A 15,682-nucleotide genomic window follows, 5' to 3' on the forward strand; every position below is an offset into this window, starting at 1 on the left:
CGTCAATTGCACTTAAGTAGTTTCATCAGTTAGAAACTATGTGTTAGGATGCTAAAGAGCAATCTGCAATATTCCTAATATATTTTTTGCAAAATTCCTAATGATTCCTAATATATTTAATATATTTAAAAATCATATTTTCATTAAATTATTATATTTTCACATTGTTTTCAGAGCATATAGACTGTTTTGGGGAATTTAAGCAAATTATAGGAAAAAAAGCTTCATATAAGGATATAACGAGATTTCTGTAGTGTTGCAATGCATTTTAACAGCAGTCTTTAGGTTCTACATATTCTTTCATTTTGGATTTACTTCTCTGTTTTGGGAAAGAGCAAGTATTAAATACAATAACAGTTAAAATTTTGTAATAATTTTTAGTTTTAATGTAATATTATATAGATCAATCTCCTTTGGATTAAGGGTTTCAAATTTATTTTTGACAATTTTTATAACACCGTGCCTGTATATGCATAATCTTGGTAGCCTGAATAATAAAATTTTGAACAGCAGAAACTTGAATCCAGAAACTATCTATAGGAAATTCAATTGTATTTTGAAAAATGAAATATCCAATCAAAAATGTCTCTTATAACATAATGAAATTTATTTTAAACTCATCCCATCCATGCGTGTTAATTTTTAGATTTTATCGAATATTTTAACTTAAATGAAATCATGAATTAATTATTTTTAATTGAGAAGACATATATTTTTCTTATACTAAAGTGTTTTCTTTTGATAAAATTACTTGGTATTTTAAAAACCTGATTTTCCTTTTTTAGCTGCAGCTCCCGGTAAGTGTTAAACCATATTTTTTGTCCAGATTATAGTGCATTGATGCTGTTGAAACTATTTTACTTTGAAACGCAATCTTGCACTTGTTTAGAAATTCTAAACATGCGTAAAAATAAAAGTTCTCCAAGCAATGTCCGGAACTTTCACGCAATAGAAACATTGATATTTATCTCTACTGTATAAAACATTATTTAGCTAAAATCAACAACATGATTTACACTCTATCAACAAATTTGAATTTTATAAATTTGATACAGTTTCGTGTTAGCATTAGAAATCAGAAGAAAAAAATTAAAACTCAGCTTTTCTTTTTCTACGTCCTATTTTTCCATTATTCATTGAAATATATTTCCAGGTGATGCGAATTTCATTTTGGAGTGTGTTTTAACTAAATTTGAAAATATATTTAACAATAAATATATTTTTATTACATTTCACTTTGAATAAATTTAAATAAAATATCTAATATTTTTTCCAACTATTAATTATAAAACATAACTTAATTATTATTTGTATTTAATATTATTATTTATGATTTTTAATAAATTATCTCTGTAATAAATATTTCTTCTAAATAGTTTAAAATAGTTAAGTTCAACAGGATAGAGGTTTTTAATAAAAATATGATTCTGTTATGTAAATTAAAAAAAACAACAACATAGAAATTAAAAAGTGAACAGATAACTGGATAGTGAAAATTCAATCCAAGGAAGAGATAAGAAAATGAAAATAAAGAGAAAGGAAATGAAAATAAAGAGAAAGGAAATGAAAATTAGCCTATCCAACAAGCCTGTTTAGTTTAGAAAGAATAAAGTAAAATCAGTGACCGTGGCTTTAAGCTTTTAACCGTTCCAAAAGACTGAGTGATTTCGCTAGTGCATGCTTTAGGTAAAAAATAATGCTGGTGCTAATAAGCCCTCTTGAACAAATGAAGAGATGTGTTATGCGACTCGAAAATAATTTTTGATGATATATTGCTTTCGAACAATTCCAAAAGTATCAAGCTTTTGAATAAAACACAACAGAATACAGGATTTTAAGTATGTTTCCAAAATAATAATTAAAACATAAATTAAACTTTTTCATCAATATTGCTTTGGTAGTCGTATTGTTTACAAGTTTTACTTAAACCTTTACAATAAAAACATAAAACATATACTTTCTGAAAAAAATAAAGTGCTATCAGAAACATATATTTAAATGTTTGTAAACAAGTTCTTACAGACATAATGATTAAAATGTACAATTTGCCTTCAGTTAGTAAGTAGGCATCAGGTTTTAAAATATTTCTAAAGCGGACAAAAGTTACTTTTCTGAAACGCTAAGCTTAAAATTGTAAGACCACATTAGCAACAACGTACGTTATTTCAATACATTATTCCTTTAATCAATTTTCGCTATAAAGTAATCAATTCTGTGGAATCAGCTTAAAATATGGTTCCTAAAAACTCATTTTCTAATTTTTAAACTAATGAATTAATTTAATATCAGCAAAAAATGTTCCACTTTTTTTTGATAAATAAGATACATGATTTCTGAATCTTTTTTGCAGATATCTAAACAATATGATTCTATTTAATATGACGTAACAAGCTTTTAATTGTTATAGTTTTATCTTAAACTAATATTCAATATTTTATTCATAATTTTGTTAAAATTTATATAAAAAGTTTTTATTAGGGAATACTATAATAACGATTGTTTTGCACAAAATATACATAAACCAGGCGTTACAAAATTAATAGTTTCTAAATGTTTGCATAAAGAATGTCCTTATTCTATAGATATATTTCAAATAATTATTTACCATTAATTGAAATGAGAATTTTCTCTAAATTTTCTGACTCTGAAATATTTTTCTTTTTTAAAATTCCGCTGTGGATTTGTAAAATTGAATTAACTACGCATCGAAAATATATAGTTTTTTCAATCATTCAAAAAATGTAAAGCATTTTATATCTAATTCAGATTATGAATACTTCTTTTGAGTTTGAACCAACCTACTGAAAATCAACTATTTTGAAATTTGATTTGAGTATATAACTTCTTATGCATGCTTCAGATTAAGTTGAATTTGTAAACGTAATTGTTAAATTTGTTTTCATATAAAATATATTGTGTTATTTTTTTTGATATTTAGCTGATTCCACTGGTGAGTAGTTATTTTCTTATTTAAAATATTTTTTATAGTAAACAAAAGTACAGTTATACCTGCTACATGTATTATTTCGCTGATTATAAATATTTTACAGAAAAATAGGCTGCTTGCACAACTTAAATTATAAAAATATAAAGACAATAATACAGTCATAACATTTAAATTACCGAGCACAGACAAGTAGCTCGACCTATTACGAATATCAATTCATTTATTTATAACCTTTATTTTTAAGCATACTAAATACAGACAACAAATAGAGACATATATATATTTCTCTAATTTTGAACCAAAATTATTTCTCGAATTTCATTTTTGTTCAATTTTCATAAGTTATCGTAATCCATGCCTGAAATGTGCGTGATATTTTTTTAATAAAATGCAAAGCTAAATCAAACATGTTGTGTTCAACCCTTCAGAATCTAGCAACAACTAGATCAGATCCATGAGGCTATTTACCCTAGCAAAGTCCAACACCAGAAATGGACTTGCATGTACATCTTCCTGAGCTAACCCCAAACTATCGACGATATGTCCAGGATATATCCAGGGAAGAAGGTAACAAATAACACTTCGTGTAAGTGTTATCTGTTAAGATCAAACATAAATAACCTAAGTAAAACGCATCGATAGAAACACAGAAGTTCTAGATTGTTTGATTGATTGTTATTTATTGACTGTACTAAATTTTCCTGGTGTAAAAAAACCCTGAAAACCTTACTTCTTGTTTTGAGTAAAAATTCCTTTTCCTTTCAAGTTTTCAGAAAATATACTACAAATACTGTTTAATTTTCAGAAGTTCTTAACAAATTTACAAATGAAAAAGTTTTTTCTGAGCAGTACATTGTAAAGAGATTAATCAAAAGATCTTCCTTCAAATTTTATCAAACTTGGTAAAAAAAAAATTTCATGGACATGCTTTTGAAAGCTTTTAAACTGTACTACGATAGACTTTTCTAGTATGATTTTTTAATGTTTAATTTAGATTTAATTTCAAGCGAGACTGAATTTTTTCATGCAACTAAAAGGAAAAAAAACTACAATGTATAAAATTAATGCTTGTTAAGCTTTTATGGCAGAATATTCTTGTAACATGCACTTAATATTTTCCATTATGATAATCACCATATTACATTTCAAATAACTTTTTTTCTTATTTTAGAAAATGGTAAGTCATTAAATTTGTTATGTTGTACTTAGAAATAATTTTGCGAGTGAAAAACTACTTATAACACAAATAAAAAATAAAATAATTCATAAATTTATGCATAATGTTATAATGTAACTTATAAAATGCGATTATATTAAAATCAAGCTAATTTTCAATGCATACTATTAGATTATTTACGTTTCGGTACCAAAGCTTTATCATACAAAAAAATACAATTATTTTAGGCATTTTACCTGGAATTCAATGCAGAATGCATTGATTATTTTATTTCTGAGAGACAATTTTTTATTAAAATGTTTATTGATTTATTAAAGAGATGTTTATTAAAGAGATGTTTATATTTAGATAAAATAAACTTTATTTTCTGACGATTTGCCAAATGATTTTCACATGAAATCGTGTGAGTTTTTACAAAACGTTTGCTTGGAACATTTTCTGGAAAATGATTTGGTCATAAAAAAAGAAAATTTCCTAAATATTTGTCTTTATGATTAATGAATAAATTGTGAATTCTCATCTTCAAAAAATCCGCATATTCCTTAGAAATTAAGCAAATGCTTATTAAATTAAAATAAAATAAAAAATAAGGGATTAAAAAAGAAATTTAAATCTAGTAAAATTTAAAAAAATGCACCTTCGAAATACACTTTTTGAATAATATTATATTTTATTGAATTTCAATCAAGTAATAATTTTCGCTGATTTTTAAAAGCTTATATATTTATAATATTTTTATTTCTGATTAGATTTAAACGAATTACGTAAGTATAATTTTTGGAGAGCTTTCTTATTGTAATTTTATTGCATATTCTTAATAATTCTTATCTGATTCAAAGTTTGGGTGGTATTAATTCACAATCTTTTTTGCTATAGCACATAGATTTCACTTTATAAGGGAAAGAATTACAATACACAATACAATAAACTAAGGTATTAAAACAATTGCTATATACTGAGGTATAATGATATTCTCTGAAATAATATCGTATTAAAAGTAGTTTGCGAACTTAAAGAATTTTTAAAAAAATTAAAAACTATAAAATTTGTCTATAATCCGCAAAATCTGACAATAAAATCTGTAAAATATCGATAAAATCTGTTACACTCATTATAAAAGAAGAGTTTTTTTTAATTTAATTTTTTTTAAAAATTTACTTAAAATATTTTAAATATACTACTTTTTAACATAATTTAATACTAGGCTATTTGCATAAAATTCTGATAAATAAATTTGATGGTTTAAAAACGCAATAACAAAACTGAAAGTCTAATGACCAAATTTAATAAGTATAAAACTAAATTTAATAACTGTATTTAGACTTTATTTGCATAATTTGTTAACTATAAAAAATATACAGCCATTTAATTTTGTTTTTAAAACTAATTTTTGTCTCCGTAACAAACTTTGAAAATACTAACAACATAATTTTAATAAATAACCAAGTACCAACATTATCAAAAATAAAAAATGACATGGAAAGACAAAATTACTTTCTTTATATCATTAATTGTACACTGAGAAAAAAAAAACTCAAAACTACCAGAATATGGTAAAACCAGCTAACTTTACGCGAATACCAAAAGATACTTTATTTTAAAGAAGCGTTACGTTGATAATTTTGGTAAAATTAAAAATAAAATATTGCTTTATAATATGAGACAAAATTTGGTAATTTTATAGTGATATCTTAGATCATGGCACAAAAACTATTAATTCTAGTAAATTTACGTTTCCGTTCTCAAAGGTGAGAACTGTAATTATAAAAAACAGACTTTCTCGAAAATCGTTCGTTTACATATGAACGGAAAAATTGTAGAATGAATGATTTAAATACCATGTATTTTGATTTTATTAACCAGAATAATGTTTTTTTTTGTGCCAGACATATTATTACCATACAGTACGGTAATTTTAACAGAATTGTTTTCACCGTAAAAATACAGAACTAAATTGCACTTTAAACATTTCAAAAGACCTAAATCGTATCAAATAATTACTAATTAAATATAGTTCAAATTATCTACAAATATTTATTTAGACCTTTAACTACATAAGCAATATTTTATTTTACAAAATTAAATTCATTTAAATTTTTCAGATGACGTTTTTGTTGGTATGTATTTTATTCATGAAAATGAAAAGCTCTTAATTATTTTGAATGTAGTATAGAAAGAATCAATTGTTTAAAGCATATACAATTTCTATAAAAAATTATAAATTAAAAATTGGATATTATAATAGTACTTATATCAATTTTATCAGCAAATTGTACCAGCAGTATTATCAGGATAGCGTTACTTCTTCAAATATCTCAAGTACTTAAAGATAATTTTTGTAACTGCAGCTAGTCTGTCGGATGAGGAAACTTTTACTGAACAATACGCGCAAAAACATTTAAATAAAGAATACTTAATCTTAATTTCAAATCAATAAACTTTTATTTTTCTAAATAGTTTGGAAAAGAGCTTTAAATTGAAATTTATTCATATTTTAACCTTCAATTTGTATCAACAACAATTACAATCTATGCTAATTTCCAGATACTCTGTATGGAGAGCAATTAAAATTATTGCTATTGATGATATTGATTTATTATTAAGATTATTTAATAATATTGATTTATATGCTGCAATTTTTTGTTACTTTAATGATACTCTTTAATTTCGGAATATGCGTGAAGATTTAATTCACGGATTGATTAGGGTATATTAGTTTGAGCATAATTATTTTAACTAGAAAGCATTTTCAATGATTTTTGTGAGGTGAACCGGATTTGAATCCCATTGACGACTGGTCGATGCGAATTCCGTATCTAGCTTGCATCGAGCACAGTGTTGACGTAGTTCAGTTGTTGACGAATCATATGTCAGAGTCCCCTTGCCGTTAGGCTAACCGAACGAAGTTGAACATTAGTAGCTGTAAGCCCAAACATTTGGGTCGGCTGCTAAACGATGATTATGAAATAAAATATAGAACACAAAACCTGAAAATATTTACTTTTGAATGGCTAGAAATTGTAAAATGTAATTCAGGCGTCTGCAGTTAGCAAGGAAAAGTTAAAAAAAAACAGTAGAATTTTTAACATCAGCTATGCAATAAGCTGCTAATCACTTAAAAATATACAAGGTAATTAGATAACAATTAGTAAAAAATATCAAACATCACAGCAAGATTTTTTGAAACATTACAGCAAGTTTTTTTTTCTCAAATTCTGTTCTTCTTCTATGTTTGAGCAAAAATATTGTAATATTTTCTCGTTTCAATACAAAAAATTGGTGGTGTGTAGAAACAATGATTGCCCCTAACTTTTATTTCTTTACCCAAATCAACTCATCAATGTCTACAACATTACAAAGTGTTTGCATCTTATTGTCTCACTTTTGTCACAATTTCTTATTTTTTCCTTTATACACAGTAATTTTTGTTAGTTCTTCCGTCCTTCATGATCTCTGAAACTTAAGAATTTTATTTTTCATTTAACACTATATTTTTACAGATAAAATTCAAATTTTCATAATGAAAACACTTAGTTTTATGTTCGGAAACACCATTCAGATTCTTTTTCACAAAGTGCTTTCATTCTAAATAAAAAATATTTAGTATTTTTTATTTGTGTTTCTAGGTTTAACTGACAAAGGTAAGTTTACATAATTTCTGATTTTTTTAATCTGTGTATAAAATAGTTTTCTAATGTAAGTTAAAAAATATAAGAGAAGCTACTGATAAAAATTACCTAAAAAACAATACGTTTCAAATTATTATTCTTTTACTGTAAAACAGATGTAATTCTGTCTGGATTTTTTTTTAATCATATTCAATTAGAAATGCAAATGCATGTTAGTTGAATGCCAAATAAATGAATAGCCCCCAAAGAGGTCAAAAATTCGGTACCTTGGTTGTTCAATTAAATACTAACAATAAATCACCATAAAAATTACCATAAATTCAAAAGCTCACTCCAGCTCCAAGGATAAAATTTTTTAGTTTAATCATTAACTTTTATGTATCCATTAAATTTAAAAAAGAAAAATTTCGTAAATAGAGTAAATTTCTTGAATAAATTTTTATTCTTAGAATTAGTTTTGATAAACATTTCTCTTTCTTAAAAGAATGAGGCTTTCATATCTTGTCATGTAGGTCACCATTTTATAAAAAAGCAGTTTATCATAGTTTAGAAACAGACTTTTAAAGGGTTGTAAACAAAATAAACTTGAAGTGCATTAATGCAAAAAATTTTTCATAAAGATCACCTTTAATATGTATTTTTAAAATGTTTATCGAAATGAGAAAAAGTATACACGTTAGGAGGGAGAGCAAATTAATATTTAACCGAAGAAAAAAGAAAGGCGTCGTCTAAATCTGACAAATTCGATTAGTTAATAGCAGAAATAAGCATCAAAACAAGTTTAATTGGATGTTGAAATGCGAAAATGATGCTAATAATCGTCGTTCAACTGCTCTCTATTTATTGCGGCAATAAACACATTGTGTTGAATACTACCGTTTTCTTATAAAGGGATTTCTGAGATTTCAAAACCATTTTTATTATGGATTCTAAAAATACATATTAAGGTTAGTCTTTACAGAGCAACCGCTAAAAATTTTTAGCAGAATTTGAAATTTATAACTAAATGCTAATATACTCCTTAATAAAAATAAATTTGGAACCATATTTAAAGCCGTTAAGTGCATTTTTTGCAAACATAATATAAAAAATTTACACATTTGTTAAAAAAAAATACATTTGCACCAATTATATTTCAAAAATAATTGACGGAAAAAATTAATTTAAAATGTTTTTATTTATTTTTAGTTGCATCATTTGCCGAAAGTAAGTGTACAGTATTCTGCATAATTAATGTTATTTTTAAGAAGAATTTTCGTAAATCACGTTTCATATTACTACTTCAAAGCTTAGCCAAACTTTTAGCATTGCTTTAAAATGAAGCAATTAACATATGAAAATTCCCTACATTTTTACTGAAAATTTATTTATTTGATTTATGAATTTAAAGAATTGTAAATTCATAATATATTTCATAACTATAAACTATAAAATTATAAATAGTTGGGAAATATTTTTCGGATGTACAGCTTATAAAATAGCATGAAGTTAAAAACATACAACATGATGTTAAAAATTTCCTGAAAAACGTTATTAAAAAACATTTTGTTTAATTGGCATTTTGCAATGCTCAACCAAAAAATCTAATAACTATAAAAGAAAAGAATAGATTATGATATGCATTCTACGGTATTCAAGCTGTGCTGCGGTATTCACTTTTTCTCTGTTTTCGTCTATACGGTCAAATAACGAAGATTTTACGGCCAATTGGAGCACTAGAATTTTGTGAGCCAATTAGAATCTAGCGCACGTACTTCGAAAGGTGTAAACTTAGTAATGTGATGAGATTTACGAATTCGAGTGTTCTCCTTCCATCATCAAAGAAAAAAAAAAGAAAAAAAAAGAAAAAGAAGAGAAAAAAAAAGAAAAAAAAACAGCTGGAGCCTAATAATATTATAAAAATAAGTGTGTGGTGAGCACCTAATAAAGCCACTTAGATCCCTATAGTCCTATCCCTATAGATCCCTATAGTCCAAAACCTTGAACTATTGAAAAATGAAATATTATTAATGCTAAGCTTGCAAAACCACATGCTGTATAACATAGTATTCCTCATATATCACAACAGATGGCACCACTAGAAGGATTGATTAGGCCATATTCCATGGTTCACTTGACAAAACACAATTCAGCTATAACTCCAATATCCATTATTAAACGAAAAGCTTAGCATAACCTAACCCTGTGCAAATAGATTTCCTTTTTATAGTTCAAGAACCAAGCCAGCTGTAAATGGTTACAAAACCATGCAGTTTTGTATTTACCGTTTTTTAACTATACTGATTGTGAACGGTTTCAAACCCGTAATTTTAAAGAAGCTTTTTATGCATAAATTTCACAGTTAACTGGATGAACAGTCTGCTGCTAGTTATTTCAAGGTACTTTTAGTATGAAAATTCTAACAGTGCATGAAACATTTTAATATAAGTAATAAGTTTAAGTAAGAAAAAAAAACTATCAAAATATTTTAGAAAACTTCCTAAAAATATTTTTAATATGTTATATTCGCGTAGTTTTACTACTTAATTGGTCATAAAATCATTAAAACTTTACAGATCAGAACTATAACATAAATAATAATTTTTTTTCATTGTTTCAGAATTTATTACCAATGGTAAGTAAAGAAATGGACAATAAAGGAATGAAAAAAAACCGGACAGACGGGAAAAAAATTAACTTCATTTTATTTTTTAACAGTTTATAATTATTATTACGCGAATTAGACCCAAGAAGTTTAAAATATCTATAAGGGTTCATTAAACCTTATTTGATGCAGATTTTATAATTTTGAACAACTTTGTGTACAGTATGATTGTCAAGAATGTTAATATTTTTTAATGTTTATTAATAAGAAAAAACGGTTAATATTAAAAAAAAAAATACATTGCTTTTTACAACAGTTTAATTATTAGTTTGGAAAAAATGACTTTTAAGGTCAAAATCTAAACACTAGTGCACAAATTTTGAGAATTTTGGAGCAAAAATAAATTATTCTAAATTATGGCTTAAATCATTAAATCAAATCGCCTAAATATAATTAAATTCAGGAAAAGATTAAATTGCACCTAAGAAAAAAGCTTAATATCTTTCACGTGTTTTCTTCAGAGAGACTTACTTTAAGAACTTTATATTTCAAGTTAATATAACCTGATTAAGTCTTCGATATTTTGATATAAAATGATATAAGTAAATTAAGTTATTAAATATTTAAAAACATAAATGTTTGAAAAGCCTAAAAACTTTTAAAGCGTTCAATTAATTACGTTTTGAAAATAATCGTTTCAGAAATTCATTTTTCAGTGACTAGAAGGTGTCTGAAATATGTTCTTTTATTGTCTACAATTTGAAAAAAGAATTGGAGTTAAACATTATTTTATGTATATTATTACAAATTTAAAGTTTCTTATTGGAATTTGAATTGATAAACTAAAGATTCTTAAATCATGAAGGAATTGCAATATAATTCATATATCTGTGATGTATGAATTACATAAGCAGCAAATTTAAGTGTTATAAATGATATATTTCTGTTTTTATAAATAATAAATATTTAATAAAAAATATTTTCATTATTATTTAATCTCTACGTTAGGAGCAAAAAATTGTTTTTAAATAAATATCTTTTAATTTAAGATTCATTTCTTCATAAATTGCTCTTTCGATTAGTATTCAAATTTTTATATTTATATTGGTAGTGCAAACCGGTATTGATGGTAAGTATCAAAATCTTCAGTTTGAAGATGTTTAGTATTTATAAATGAGGACCATTAAAAATGAAAAAAAGTGGATATTTTTGCAGCTAAAGTACCATTAGCCATTTTACTATTAAATTGCAAACTGTTAATTTTAACGGTTTAAAAGGCGCACTAATGTTTAATAAAATTTTAACCACAAAAGTAAAATGCGCATTTTTTACAGAATTTTTGAAAGATAAATTAAAAAGTAAACGAATCTTAGTATGTAATAAGTAAACTAATTTGCTGATTAAATATCTGCCGCTTACCGAATCTATCATTTTTCATATAAAACAAAAACTTAAGCTTCTAATAAGCAAAATATAATACAACTAGAAATATGTAATATTTATCCTTATTACAAAAAGGTTAGTAACACAGTAGTACTAAATATTCGTGCATAAAACGTAACAGAAAATTTTCGTTTCTATTGGTGAGAAAATGTATCAATGAGGCAAGCAATCATTAAGGAGCCATTTTGAATTTTTAAATGGATAGTAAATTATAGCGTAATTAGTTTAATAGAAAAATAATATTTATTTGAAATAACATAAATTTGGGCACGAAATAAATAATATTACAAACTTTCAAAACAATAATTATAACAATTATTTTAGTATATATTCAATAGTGAAAAAAAATTAAAATTTAAAATAAATGCATGTCAACATTTCAATTATCTCTTTTAGTTACTTAATTTTTTCAGAAATGCAGTTAAAAGATTTTATTTTTTGAAAATGGTTTTAAAAGTTTGTAAACTTAAACTATTAACTTTAGCTAATAAATTTTAAATTTTAACTATTGCTTGTGTTTGCAATTAAAATAATCTGACTACACTAACATAACACCGTATCTAGTGTCTGTAAGAACTGCTCCAGTTTTTGTTCTTAGACTCAGATTTTGACTAAATACATTAGTATGAAGAATTTTAAAGAATGTCAGTACTAAACCTAATTTTTTACGATGTCAAAAAAAATTATCTAACTCTCATACTAGTTTCCGAGAGGCAAATTAAATAAAGGAAAGTAAGCAGATTTAAGATTTATGGTTAAACTTTATAAATCATTAAAAGTATTAGAATAAATTTTTAATTGATAACATACAAACATGAGTTTATTAAAAATTTATAGCAAAATATGTTGAAATTTTTATGCGTTGTAAAAAATCAGTTTCATATAATGGATATTAATATATATATTTTAATGCTTTTCAGAACTTTTGAAAAGTAAGCTATGTTTTCATTTTTTATCACATATTTACTCTTTCGTCTTGTTCTGAATGAAACTAAGCTATCTACCTGCATTAATAAAAGCAGAAAATTTTCAATACTAATTTAAATTCTAGTACGAAAGAGTATTTAATAAATTTTATTTACTGTATTATTATCATGTCACGTTTTAATACGAAAAAGTTACTTTTATTAGTATATATTCCATCAAAGTTAAAGTAAAACAGTGTTTAAGCATTTCATATTTAGTGTGCATAAAAAATTTAACTAGATTAAATCTTTTTATAGTCAAAAAATCTTTATAAAAATAACAAATTCTATTAAAATTCTTTTTCAGTTAACATTTTAAACAATCAGCAATCATGTAAAAGTAAATTCTGAGAAAATCTAAATATTAAGGAGGAATTTTAATTAAAATAAAAAGTATCTAATAACTTTATTTCTTTACATAACATATATTTTTACATAACATATATGTTATACATAACCTAAAAACATAATTAAACATATCTGTTTCTTCTGTATGCTGTTTTATAAACCAGTAGTAAAATAAAATCATTCATCTACTTTAGGTGGAAAACTAGAAGGTAAAAAATTTCTCATAATAATTGTTATTAATGTCAGTAATTGTATATTCTAAATAATCTTTACTGAATTATTCTTAAACAATAATAGGATAGTTATTGTGAAATGCATAGAATGATTTTTAACAAATTTCCTTTTAGTCAGATTATTGCCTTGTTTTATTGTTTATAAGAGCTTAATAAACTTCACCCAACAAGTGTGATGACATGTTTTTTTTCATAAATGAAACTAAATAAAATATAGAAAATAAAGAACAGCATAAATCTGAAAAAGTACACTCCCTAGAAATCTACTAACCACTAAAAATCTATATCATTATACGCATTTTAAAGTGAGCTTAGTAGTAAATTTAGACAAAATTCATAAAAGTGTTTATTTATCGACAAGATTTAAGAGGACGTTTTCAATTCCTGTCATGCTAAGTTGAAAGTAAAAAGGTGTCAGTTTATAACATGGAAAAGTGAGAAGGTTACAAGAAGTGTAATAACAAATTTTTTTGCTAAAATAATATTTTTACATTACTTGTCCTTAACACTTTTTTCATATTTTATGTTAAAATATACAAGCATCCAATTATAATAATTTTTAAACTCACTAATGCCATAATTTTTAAACTCACATGTAGTTTAAAAATAAAACTTTGAGTATGATTTATAGTATGTATTCTGTATTTTGTTTCACAACTACTGGTATATGTTTATATTATTTAGCTTCACAATGGGTGTAAGGTTAAGTGATGTGTATAACTTTGTGACAAAGTGGAAATGTTAAAATATTAACGATACATCATTTATGGATGGCCTTTTACAGTTTTTTATTCAATTTTCACAGAAATAGAAATAATTTTGAAATATTTTTATGCATACAGCTTTAGATAAAATGACTAAACTTATTATATTTTAAATATAAAAAGTTATCAGAACTAAATTAAAATATAATAAGTTATCAGAACTTATAATATTTTAATTTTGATTTTAGCTCTTCTTTAAAAATGAAAATAAACCCGAGAAAAAGAAAAGTTTGATTTCTTGATAAAAATTTCATTAGACATATTTATATGATATATATTTATATATATCATATAAATATATGTCATATAAATATATGTCATATAAATAAGTCAAATTTGTTTAAATATATTAAGATTTGATATGATGTTAATTAAATGTATATTTATGTCATTCACTAATATAATTTACCTCTTTTCATTAAACACTATTAATTTTCAATTAATTTAGAACTCAATCAAACCGGTAAGTATTTAAAAAGTTTCATATGCTATAACATTCTTTATTATGTAGTGTATTAGTGTAAAAGATATTTTAATTATGTTTTATAAACCTAATCAATAAAACAAGCTATAATAATGATTTTAGTTCATATATTCGAATCATATAACAAAAATATTATTTCCATAAATCACTTTTTTTAAAGTGTTTTCTACAAAGAAAACGCACAGATTCATTTATATTCTCATAGTTATTCGTAATGGCAAGAATAGATTGATTAATTTTATTTTTAGTATTACTTTTATTAAATTTTCTTAACAATTCAGAAAGTGAGCATGTAAAATAGAACTGCTGTTGTTGTTCATATTTTCTATTTTATGTGAGCTGGTTTTTTTCTCCAAGAAAGTTACAAATATATATGAGTCTTACATGTTTAAAAAGTAATGTAATAAAAATAAAAAAAATTTTTTTTTTCAGTTGGAGATGATCTTAAAGGTAATTTATACTCATGTTTTACTCTTAATATAAATTGAAGCATGAAAAAAAGAGATGAAAAAATTTGAATGCATATTTAGATTTAATTTAATGAATAAAATTTTCTAGTTGATATATTAATGAAGTTTTTTTTTCCAAAATTTATGGAAACTGTAAAAAATTACTAATCAATAAATGCATAAATCTAAAAACATGCTCTCCCTGAATAATATGTGCATTTGTAGACATTATTCATCTCTTATTATGAAGTAATCTTAATTGAACAAAGAAAACGAAATGTGTAAAATTTAACCCTAATAGAATTGTGAAAAAGAATCACTGCTTGCAATATAGTCTTTAGTATGTTTAGTAGTTAAACTTTAGATGCTTCAATTTGATAAGCAACTGATTTGATAAAATGCGTTAGACAGTAATGAAATAAAATAACAAACGTCGATGTTATTAAATGTCGAATTATAATTTTTTCTTTTTAACATTTGATTTTCGATACTTTTCGGGGTTAAATTCTTTTCACTGTTCACTCATTATGTTTAAAAATCACTTGTACGCAATAAAATCATTTATTTAAGTGCATATAATTGTGTTTTAACTTGCTTTTTAAGTAAATTTTTTTAAGTGATAAAATATTATTATAATAATATTTGAGATTCATAAATTG

The sequence above is a fragment of the Parasteatoda tepidariorum genome, chromosome 7 (assembly GCF_982258835.1).
Source record: "Parasteatoda tepidariorum strain Cologne lab strain chromosome 7, Ptep-v5.0, whole genome shotgun sequence".
NCBI lineage: Eukaryota > Metazoa > Arthropoda > Arachnida > Araneae > Theridiidae > Parasteatoda > Parasteatoda tepidariorum.